Here is a 12,282-nt window from a genome sequence, read left to right as displayed (position 1 = left end):
GTATTTGATCATTAGTTGGAAAGAATTAAGTATTGTTTTGAGTTTCTTACTTTTGAGTACTTTTCTTGCCCTTTTTCTTTTCCGTTGGGGTTTTTTAATTTTGATTTTTTTGGAAAGAAGAGAGATTGAGAGAACCGTCAACTATTTATTTTTTAATTATTTTCCAATAATCAAAGTTTTTAACCTGTTTCAACTGCTCATTAAGTTGGGACTAATTTATTTTACTCAAAATTTTGATTTGCCGGAGAAAATCAGATGGATCTTTTTAAAAGTTTTAGTTTATTTGAATTACGTTTTGAAGTAAGAGAGTCTTAATTAATGTTGCTAATTCCGAACCAATGCCGTAGATGGTTTGATAATTGTTGCTACCTACGAAGTGTTAATAATTGTTGCCAAGAATTCCTAATAAGAACTATCAATCCCTAGAAAATCTCACACATAGCTAACGAAGTGTTTGCTAAAGGACTGTTTGGTTGTTGTTGGTAAAGTTGTGTATTTATGACACAACTTGGAAAGTTGTTGTCCACCTCATTGTATTTATGACACAACTTGGAAAGTTGTTGTCCACCTCATCAATTTCACTTTTATACTTTTCTTTGTTTATTTTTTATTCCATTGGAATCATAAATTGCTTGTTTGGTTTGCAAATGTAACTTTAATTGTTTGTTTGGAAAGTGTAAAAAGTGGTCCATACTCAAATGATCATATTGGTTAGAATTATTTTTTATTATTTTTCCTGACTTCAATGTCAGCTTTCTCCTAAAATCATGTCTTTTTTTTTATGAAATCACTTTACAAGTCACATCTGCATATGAAATCACTTTACACTTTTTTCGCAACTACAAACTAACAATTGAAAGTGATGAAAGCTGATATTGGGACCCATTTTTTTACACTTTCCATCCTTTTACATGGTAAAAACATACAACCAAACAGCCCCTAATAGTTGTTCCCATTTCCTACTTTCTAACTCCCAACGAGACGCGCGGAAGTCCAGTCGTCCATTCTTTGTTGTCAGTTTTCAATTAGAAGTATCTAGAAGTTCCGGTACATTACCTTAATGATAGGGATGGAGACCAACATAGTTAAAAAATAATTCGTTCATCTGTACATTTGATAGTAAACAAATAATTTGTAGTATTCGGTTCGTAAACGAATAGAATTTAATTATATGCATGTATTTTCAATTTGTCTAGTTATCAAATATGTTAGAACATAGTTTGTACAATATCTCTTGTTTGAGTAATAACAAACTCTCATTTGTTACTAATGATTGTTTGAGGTGTGATATATTTTAGGTATTAATAGGTAGAAGAAAGTTACAAGGCGAAATGATGCAAAAAATTAACATTCATGTTGATTTCAGCCATCACATCATCAATGGTCACGAGGACACCATCGATGGTCATGAGTCAATCGATGGATCACAGTACACAATAAGAGAAAACAAAAATAAGAATCACGCCATCAATGGTCTATATGGAACCATTGATGGTCATGTATACCATTGATGGACTACATTGCACACTCGATGAATTTCAGAAACCAGATTTTAGCCCATCGATGACTTACAGGGTAACCACCGATGGTGCATAGGGGACCATAGATGGTCGAGATTACCTATCGATGATGATAACACGTTTTGATAGATTTTATGATTTAATCTCAAACGTTTGTTGACCCCTTTCATCTCCAACTTCTACTATAATTCCTATATCTCTTTTCTTTACAATCAAAAGCTGTATAAGATAGGAAGAGATCTTATTTTGGAGAGGTTCTTGCATTGAGAAAGAGAGAGAGAGAGAGAGAGAGAGAGAGAGAGAGAGAGAGAGAGAGAGAGAGAGAGAGAGAGAGATCACTAGAGAGAGAGAGAGAGAGAGAGAGAGAGAGAGGTTTCAATCTAGGGTTTGTGTGAAGAGTTGATTTGCGATCCAGTCCTCGAAGTCTTGTCAAACTCTTTCTCATCGAGCTCAACTTCTTCAAATCATTTTAGCGAGAGAAATTGCCATTGGATTCAACATCATCACTGCTTCTTCATCGAGCTTCACTTCAATTCTTTTGAAGAAAGTTTGCTTTAAAAAGGGCTGTAAGATCTTTTTGATTTGTGCTTATATTATTTTTGGTTCATTTATTTTATCTTGTTTTATGACGTACTCAAGCCAGTGATAAATTAAGGGTTGACATTAGCTAGGGCTAAGTGTTAATCATCTATGAGGAGTTAGATTAGACGATTGATTTCTGATAGATTCCAATGTATAGTCTTTTGTAAGCCTACTGAATCGGGTTGTGATTCAGATGAACTCTGGTCATTGTGAGGAAGCCCCTCCGCGAGAAAGAAGAATGGATGTGTGGTTTCTATTCGAACCACTATAAAGTCTTGCATGTTCTCTAATTTGTTATTAGTTTAATTTTTCGCTGGTTGTAAAACTAATAAAGTAGAGTAGAAAAAGTAGACAAGAAGTAGAAAGAATTTTATTTCCTCAATTTCATATTACAAAGTGAGGTAGGAATACATCTATTTATTACAAACTAAGATGATGATACATGAATCATATTAATTACTCATAGAGAATATCAGTGGTAATACATGTATCAATCTATTTAGGAAACTAAATGGACATCTACATCATTTAATTGTTTCATAACACTCCCCTTTGGATGTCCAAAATTACACAAAGAATATGCCTCGTTAAAACCTTACTAGGAAAAAAACCCAATGGAAAAAAATTCCTAGTGAAGGAAAAAGAGTACACTACTTGTGTATTAGTTTCTCTCCCTGATTCAAATATCATTTGAGATCTTTTAATCATCACATTCCAATATTTTTTACCAATTTCTCAAAAGTTACAGTTAGCAATGCCTTGGTGAATAAATCTGCCAGATTATCACTCGATCAGATTGTTGCACAACAATTTCACCATTCTTTTGCAAATCATATGTAAAAAAGAATTTTGGTGAAATGTGTTTCGTTCTATCTCCTTTAATATATCCTCCTTTTAATTGAGCTATACAAGCTGCATTGTCTTCAAAAAAAATAGTCAGAGGTTTTTTATTTTCTATTTTCAGGAGACAATCCACTATTCTTCTGGATATAGTGGATCGTTGATCTTAGCCAAATACATTCTCGACTGGCTTCATGAATTGCTATTATTTCATCATGATTTGAAGAAGTGATAGCAATTGATTGCTTCGTAGATCGCCATGAAATAGCGGTATCACCACATGTAAATAAATAATCAGTTTGAGATCTTGCTTTATGCGAGTCAGATAAATACCCAACATCAGCATATCCAAGCAATTCAGGTCGAGAATTATAAGAATAAAATAAGCCAAGATCAATTGTTCCTTGGAGATAGCAAAAAACATGCTTTATATCGTTTCAATGTCATTTTGTAGGAGATGAACTAAACCTTGCTAATAAATTCACAGAAAATGATATATCTGGTCTTGTACAATTAGCAAGATACATTAGTGCACCTATTGCACTGAGATATGGTACTTCAGGACCAAGAATCTCTTTATCCTCCTCTTTTGGTCTAAAAGGATCCTTAGCAGGATCAAGTGACCTGACGACCATTGGGGTACTTAATGGATATGCTTTATCTATGTAGAACCGTTTTAATACCTTCTGGATATAAGCAGTTTAGTGAACAAAAATCCCATTTTCTAAATGCTCAATTTGTAAACCAATGCAAAATTTGGTTTTCCCAAAATCTTTTATCTCAAATTCTTTCTTCAAATATTCAATCGTCTTTTGGAGCTCTTCAAGAGTTCCAATCAGATTAAGGTCATCAACATACACAACAATGATCTTAAAATTTGACTCATTCCTTTTTATGAAAATACATGGACATATAGGGTCATTTGTATAACTTTCTTTGACTAAACATTCACTAAGGCGGTTATACCACATTTATCCAGATTGCTTGAGTCCATACAAAGATCTTTGCAACTTAATAGAGTACATTTTTCTAGGATTTGATTTACATGCTTCAGGCATGTTAAATCCTTCAGGGATTTTCATATAGATATCATTATCCAATGTTCCATATAAATAAGCAGTGACTACGTCCATCAGACGCATATCAAGTTTTTCATGTACTGCTAAACTCACAAGATATCTAAATGTAATTTCATCCATTACTAGAGAATATTGTAGGCGTTAAAAATTGCCTATAACTTCCCAAACACAGTTCAAGACAACGAGAAGACGGTAAACGTTATTATCCGAGTCAAGGGAATTTATCCAACACCAGTAAGCGTACAAAGTTGATCAGTAAAATGTACAAATCAGCGAAACGATGAACCGTACGCAAAACAAGCGAACTTGAGGAGTCACGAATCGCCGAAGTATCAAAAAGATGAACAAAAACACACCTGGAGGCTTGAGTAGGCGCGAGCCACCAAATGGTGAGTCGCACGAGTGCGAGCCACCAAATGGTGACTTGCACCTATGCGAGCCACCAAATCCACAAAATAGTGGCTCGCACAGTCCTGAGCCACCAAATCGTGGCCCGCACAGTCCCGAGCGACCACGACTCTTTTTTACTCCCAAGACTCCCAAAATGCGGATTTCGATGATTTTTAAGGATTCTTTCATCCCAGGGCCTCCCCAACTGTTTTGAGGCTATCCCCAAACGCGTTTAAGCGGTTATTAATTGCAGATAACGTTTAAATATCAGTTCTTATCCAAAAACACGTCTCCAAAAGCCTATAAATAGAAGCCTAGGGTCTTCTTTCAAGAGGATCTGAAGTTGAGAAGGCGAGGTGCTATCAAATTGTCCAGCTAACCACGAATTTCAGAGGAGAATCATTAGATCTTGTGATGCGGCATAAACATGTACCAAAAATGTTGTAAGTGCACAACCGTGTCAAGTTATAGTATAAAGATATCGATCCCACAAGGAAGGTGTTTTTTTAGGAGAAAATATAAAATCGGTTCTTATGTTGTGTGCATAACAAATAGGAGTGATGATTGAATGTGATTGTGAAGAGATTGAGAGAGTGAAAATGGTGTGTAAATAGGCGCAGAATGTAAGTGAGAGTGGATGTGACAAAGAATGAATGTGATCAATAAGGCAAGAAGGAAAAATCAAGAAACAAATAAAAATCAAGAATGAAAAATAAAATTCAAAAATAAAAGAAAATGCAAGAAATTAAAGATGGTGGATTCAATTATAGATATGGGTAATCTAAAATTGAACCCACTTCTTAGAAAAAGGTGATTTCCTAGAGGGTTCTAGCCTAAAGGCGAATCAAACAAAATAAAAATAAACAAAAAGAAAAACTAAACTCAAGAGGGTTCTAGCCTCAAGGTGAATAGTGCAAAAAAATTAAAATCTAACTACAAAATAAATTGCAAAATCTAAACTACAAAATAAATTACAAGAATTAAATACAAGAAAATAAATCTACTCTATAAGCATGAAATAAATCTAAGGCAAGAGGGTTCTATCCTCTTGGCTATTTAACAAGAAAATAAAATCTAACTATAAGCATAGAAATAAATCTAAACTAATACGCAATAAAAAAGAAATAAAAAAGAGAAAAAGGAAAGAAATGCAAACCTCTAAATAATTTTTTATCTCCATATTCATCATCCAACAAAGAGAAAAAATATTTAAAGTGGTAAAAAATTATTATTATTAATTGTAATAAAAAGTTACAAATTTGAAAGGCCTTCTCAATTAAGAGTAGCCCTCCTCTCCAAAAGGAGTTACAAAAATTTTTACACCTCTAACCCCTCACTCTCTACCCCTATTTATAGTAAACATCAGTGAATGAGAGCCATTGGATCAAACTTGAGCTCCAAGAAAAGCAAAATCAGCCATTGACTCACGCTATAGTAAACTGGCATCGATGCAGGCATCGATGCTGGTATCGATGCCAGCATCGATGCCGACATCGATGCCGACATCGATACCCACTATATCCAAATTCTGATTTCACGGATAGCTTCGTCTCGTCGAGATAGGTGATTTTTATAAATTATATGTTAAATTCCGCCTTCCGGATTAGGAGATATCGTCGTTTCTTTGTGGTCAACCATTTTGAATATGATTTCTTTTCATATTGGATTTTTGATTTTCTCCGGCTTCTACAGGCTACTCGGCTTGATTCTGGGCTTTGGGATAATTTGGAAATTGATTTTCCAATGGGTTTCTTTTGGGCTTTGGCATTTTTTCTTCATTTGGGCTTCAACACTTTATTGAATATTGAAAGAAATTGTTTGCTTCCATGGGCTTTATTTCTTCAATAAATCAAGGGCTTTTTTGTTGAGAGATGAGAGTTTTGAGATTTATTCTTCATTAACCTGCAATTAAAGATAAAAACAATTATTAGTAGTATATTTATTCATATAAAATAGATAATGAGGGTATAAAACTGTAATAAAATGTGATTATCAAATACCCCCACACCTAAACTTTTGCTAGTCCTCTAGCAAAGAAAGAAAACTGAAAGAAAACCTAACTCACTTTCGCAGGAATTACGGTTGTATTTAGCGCATACAACAAGCCTTTAAACCCCTAGGTTACTCTAGTGGACGAGTTATAGTCTCGTGAGGGTTTGTAGTGAGTATACCCACAAAATTCGGCCATCTTGTCAAATTAAAGAAGTTAGTAAATAACTAAATTTACTTGATAATTGAAGCTAGTTATTACTCAAGAAAACATTTTTATATATAACTCTAAGGTATATTTCCTAGAAAATCTTCTCATTGTAGCAATACAAAACCAAGCCAAACTTAGAAATTTAATTTAAAAGTTTTGAAAAGAACATGCTAACTCTTTGTTTAAAATAATATTCAAGTTGATTGATCTAAAACATTTTTTAAGATTGATTGATCTAAAACATTTTTTAAGACCATATATACATATATAAAACATTTATTTTTTTATTTTTTTATCTTTAACTCTTTCTTCCTTGGTGATTTTTTTCTACTTTAACGGGCTTTCTAAGCGACCATTTAACGAGTTTTGAGCCAATGGATCCCAACCCAATTGGGCTTAGGTCATTAAGGATGAAAATACTCATTGGGCTTAATTACTCGATCAGCTTAGGCTTTTTAAGATAGAATCACCTTGAATTTAAGAGTTTTTTTCTTTTTTTCTTTTGGTGCCCATTTTTCGCACTCTTCTTTTTGTAATTTTTTTATATGTATATGTGTATATATTCTGAAAAATATGTAAGTCAAGCCACTTTGAAAATTTATTTTTAACTCTAAGCTAAGCATGCATTCCATTATTTTAAATAAAAATCTAAGTTAAGGCTTAAGTAAAGTATACTACTTTACTTAAGAAATTTATTTAGAGTTATCATTTATCATAAAAGGTGAACTTGAGTAAATAACAGATTAGAAAATTTAAAATTTATCAAATAAATTAATTATTACATAACTCTATTAATTTGGCAAGTGATGATATTTTTATAATTTTTTTTAGGAAAAGGAAAAAAAATGACAAAAATGCAACAAAAAATGTAAAACAAAGAGAAAAATTAACTAATTCCCACCCCCACACCTAAATTTTGCATTGTCCTCAATGCAAACTCTATGATGCACAAAGTAAAGCAGATAAGAAGTAAAATACTTGTATTTGGTCTGCTGATAAAAATCTGCAATTACCTGTGGTCTGAGGATGATGGAATCAAAAATTTATTCTTCTTTCTCTTTTTTTTTCTTTTTTTTCTTTTCTTTTCTTTTTTTTCTGTTCTTTTCTTTTTTTTCTTTTTTTTCAACTGAATAAGAAACTCTCGAATGAGAGAAGAATAAATCCTTTTTATTATTCTGAAATAAACAAAACAAATAATGTAGAATGAAGTGTTCAACACGAAGAGCTCGTATTCTACATTGAATCCTACCTTATTGTTGAAAATTCTTCCCCGGATTTTAAATAAATTCAGAATGATATAACCAATAATGTGAAATTTCAAGCATTTCGGGGTGTTCAATAATTCTTACAACAAAGTAAGGTAGGTATTATTTGTGTCATGCATTTTGTATTTCTTAATGAACTCAGACTCTTGTACTGTGAAGTTTTGCTTTCTAACAACCAATTCTTCTGTAGAGTTCTAAAATTTTGGTTGTTGATTATTCTCCAAGAATCTAAGTTCATCAAGAAAGAGTTCTTCAAAATTTAATTCAAAGCAGCAAATGTTTAACACAGTTTCATTATTCTCAAGGACCTGATCTGCTTCTTTTAAAAACTCTAACTCTTCATCAAAAATTTCCTCAAAACTCAAATCAGACTCTTCTTCTTCTTCTTCTTCTTCTTCTGATCTTTCCTGAATGTAATTTATTTCTAGAGGCTGATTATTTGGCTGGTCCCCTGGATTAAAAATGTTGAGATCAGCAGTCAAATTCCTAAAGAACAGCTTCATTTGACCAATTCTACAGTTGATGAGAGCATTAGAAGTGGATAAGAAAGGTCGTCCTAAGATTACAGGTGTCTGTCCTTTGGGATTGGAAACAGGCTGTGTTTCTAAGACTACAAAATCTACTGAAAAAATAAAATCTCCAACCTTAATCAAAACATCCTCTAACTCACCCATAGGGACCTTAACAGATCTATCAGCCAACTGTAAGGTGCATTTGGTTGGGTTCAGTACACCTAGACCCAATTGCTGGTAGACTGAATATGAAGGCAAATTGACACTGGCCCCTAAGTCTAAAAGCGCTTTATCAATGTGAGTATTACCAATGATACATGAAATGATGGGGGAACCTGGATCTTTACGTTTCAAAGGTATGGGATTTGAAAGCATTTCACTGATATTGGCAGCTAAAAAGACTTTCTTTGGAACATTTATTCGCCTCTTCTTAGTGCACAATTCTTTTAAAACTTTAGCATAAGATGGAATTTTTTCAATTACATCTAAGAGAGGAATGTTGACCTTAACCTGCTTGAATATTTCTAGGATCTTCTCCTCCTGAGGAGAGTGTTTCCTAGACCTGAGTCTATCTGGAAAGGGAGCAACCGGTCTAAACCTATCAAAAGCAGGCTCAGGTTCCGGTTCAGGTTCTTGGTCATCTGAGAAGGGTGATTGTTGAATAGATTCATCAGATGGAGAAGGAGAAGGAATTTGTACTGGATCAAAAGTTTGACTTGGGGGAGTTCTCACTTGATTATCGACCTATCTACCTGACCGAAGTGAATGGATCGCATTCACTTGAGCTTCATAGGATGAACTGCATTTCAAAATTTAATTCAAAGCAGCAAATGTTTAACACAGTTTTATTATTCTCAAGGACCTGATCTGCTTCTTCTAAAAACTCTAACTCTTCATCAAAAATTTCCTCAAAACTTAAATCACACTCTTCTTCTTCTTCTTCTTCTTCTGATCTTTCCTGAATGTAGTTTATTTCTAGAGGCTGATTATTTGGTTGGTCCCCTGGATTAAAAATGTTGAGATCAGCAGTCAAATTCCCAAAGGACAGCTTCATTTGACCAGTTCTACAGTTGATGAGAGCATTAGAAGTGGCTAAGAACGGTCGTCCTAAGATGACAGGTGTCTGTCCTTTGGGATTGGAAACAGGCTGTGTTTCCAAGACTACAAAATCTACTGGAAAAATAAAATCTCCAACCTTAATCAGAACATCCTCTAACTCACCCATAGGGACCTTGACAGATCTATCAGCCAACTGTAAGGTGCATTTGGTTGGGTTCAGTACACCTAGACCCAATTGCTGATAGACTGAATATGGAAGCAAATTGACACTGGCCCCTAAGTCTAAAAGCGCCTTATCAATGTGAGTATTACCAATGATACATGAAATGATGGGGGAACCTGGATCTTTACGTTTCAAAGGTATGGGATTTGATAGTATTTCACTGATATTGGCGGCTAAAAAGACTTTCTTTGGAACATTTATTCTCCTCTTCTTAGTGCATAATTCTTTTAAAAATTTAGCATAAGATGGAATTTGTTCAATTACATCTAAGAGAGGAATATTGACCTTAACCTGCTTGAATGTTTCTAGGATCTTCTCCTCCTGAGGAGAGTGTTTCCTAGACCTGAGTCTATCTGGAAAGGGAGCAACCGGTCTAAATCTATCAAAAGCAGGCTCAGGTTCGGGTTCAGGTTCTTGGTCATCTGAGGGGAGTGATTGTTGAATAGATTCATCAGATGGAGAAGGAGAAGGAATTTGTACTGGATCAAAAGTTTGACTTGGGGGAGTTCTCACTTGATTATCGACCTATCTACCTGACCGAAGTGAATGGATCGCATTCACTTGAGCTTCATAGGATGAACTGCATCCTGTGTCCTTAGGGTTGACCACGGATTAACTTGAAAATTTTCCTTTCTCTCTTTCACTCACAGCACTAGCTAGTTGACCAAGTTGGGATTTTAATCTAGCTATAGCTTGAGTGTTGGAATTGAGCATTTGTCCGGTTGATTGCATAAAGGAATTCAGAGTGCTGGATGTTTGAGTCAACATATTCGTGGTTTGAGTGGAGGCCTTAATTATGGTTTCTAAACCCCTTTCCAAGACATTGAGATGTTTATCCTGATCTGAATTGTGAGGAGTCTGAATTACAGCTTGATGAAGAGGAGATTGATTTTGATACGGCTGATTGGGTTGTTGAAATTGTGGATTGAAAGAAACTGTGTTTCCCCTAGGAAATTGTTGGGTTGAAGCGGGAGTGAAGTTTTGAGTTCCGGAAGAATTTCCTTGATTCCATGCAAAGTTGGGATGATTTCTCCAACCTGGATTGTAGGTTAGAGAAAATGGATCATTTCTAGGGCGCTGGAATGCCGTGTTCATCTGTCCTAATGGCTGATTATTTCCTAAGAGAGGGCATTCCTCTGAAACGTGGGTAGGAGACTGACAATTATGACATCCTTAGGTAGAAACATGATTGATTTGAGTTGGAGCTCGTTCCTTAACTTCTAAAGCTTCTAACCTCCGTAGAATCGTCGCCATCTTCGCTTCAGAAGTAATGTTTGACTCCAAGGAAGGACCACTAGACTTAGAATTGAGGACTGATGAAACCCTGTCATCACAGTGTTCCCACTATATTGTTTTCTCGGATAAACTCTCTAGAAATTCCCAAGCTTCATTTACATTTTTCCTCATAAAATCTCCCTGACACATCGATTCTAAAGATATTTTTGAAGAATAGTCAAATCCTTCATATATGACTTGGCACAATCGCCATTTTTCTAGACCATGATGAGGACATTGGATTAAAAGATCTTTGAATCGGTCAAAATATTTCCAGAATGGCTCTTCCGGGATAATTTTAAAGTTTTGAATGTTGTTCGAATAGGGAAAAATTTCTTGAGAAAAACGGTGACAAATTCATCCCAAGTTGAGATGGAATTTGTCGGTAAGCTGTACAGCCATTTTTTAGCTTTATCCTTAAGAGCAAATGGAATAAATCTAAGCTTAATCGCATCTTCGGTTAATTCTCTTATTTTAATCATAATACATACTTCCTCAAATTCTGAAATAAAAATATATGCATCTTCTGTTTCATTTTCTAGGAATTTGGGAAGCATGTTTATGTAATGCGGTCTAAGCTCGAAATTTGCTCCATTTGTCTCGGGGAGCCTTATGCAAGATGAAATTGCATTTCTAGTGGGGTAACACATATCCTGGAGAACAGGTTGATTTGCCATTTCTTGGATTGGTTCAACACGGATTAAACGATGAGAATTATCCCTAATCCAAGTTTGCATACACCAAAACAAATATTTGTTTTTTTTAAGGAAAGAAAGAAAATTAGTTTTTTTTATGAGAAGAAAAAGATAAAAAAAATCCGAACTAAAACAAATCAAAGCAATCACTTTTCAATCACTCTAATTCTAAGGTTAGACTAACTCAACTAGACCAGCTCCTAACCAAAAACTCCTACAGTGAAAAGATTAAAGTTTTACCCAGTGATCAAAGATCAATTAAGTACCTCTTTCCTTGCGGAGCGCTTTACGCAACCCCTAAACCTTGCCTTAGACACCAACTAATCTGAAAAAACTTAAACCGGTTCACTTAAGGATTTCTTGTTCCTTATTGAGCTCGAATCCTTAGGGGCCAACGTCTAATGAGTTTTAGAAGGCTTGGGTTTGTGAAGTGAGGAATTAGTAATTTGTGGGCTAAGGAAAGGGTGATGAAATCCCTCACCTTATCTTGATTATGGGGTTTTGCCCTTAAAAATATATTTAAGTGTGTGCCAAATCAAGATGCTCAAATCACTTGGTGAATTCCTACTAACAATATTGTTCGCGGGGAAAGTTGGCGTTTTCTTCATTATCGATTCCATTGCACTCAGTTAACAACTTTAT

The sequence above is a fragment of the Asparagus officinalis genome, chromosome 4 (genome assembly GCF_001876935.1).
Source record: "Asparagus officinalis chromosome 4, Aspof.V1, whole genome shotgun sequence".
In the NCBI taxonomy this organism is placed as follows: domain Eukaryota; kingdom Viridiplantae; phylum Streptophyta; class Magnoliopsida; order Asparagales; family Asparagaceae; genus Asparagus; species Asparagus officinalis.
The sequence above is the reverse complement of the archived record's forward strand: the minus strand, read 5'-3'. Positions refer to the sequence as shown.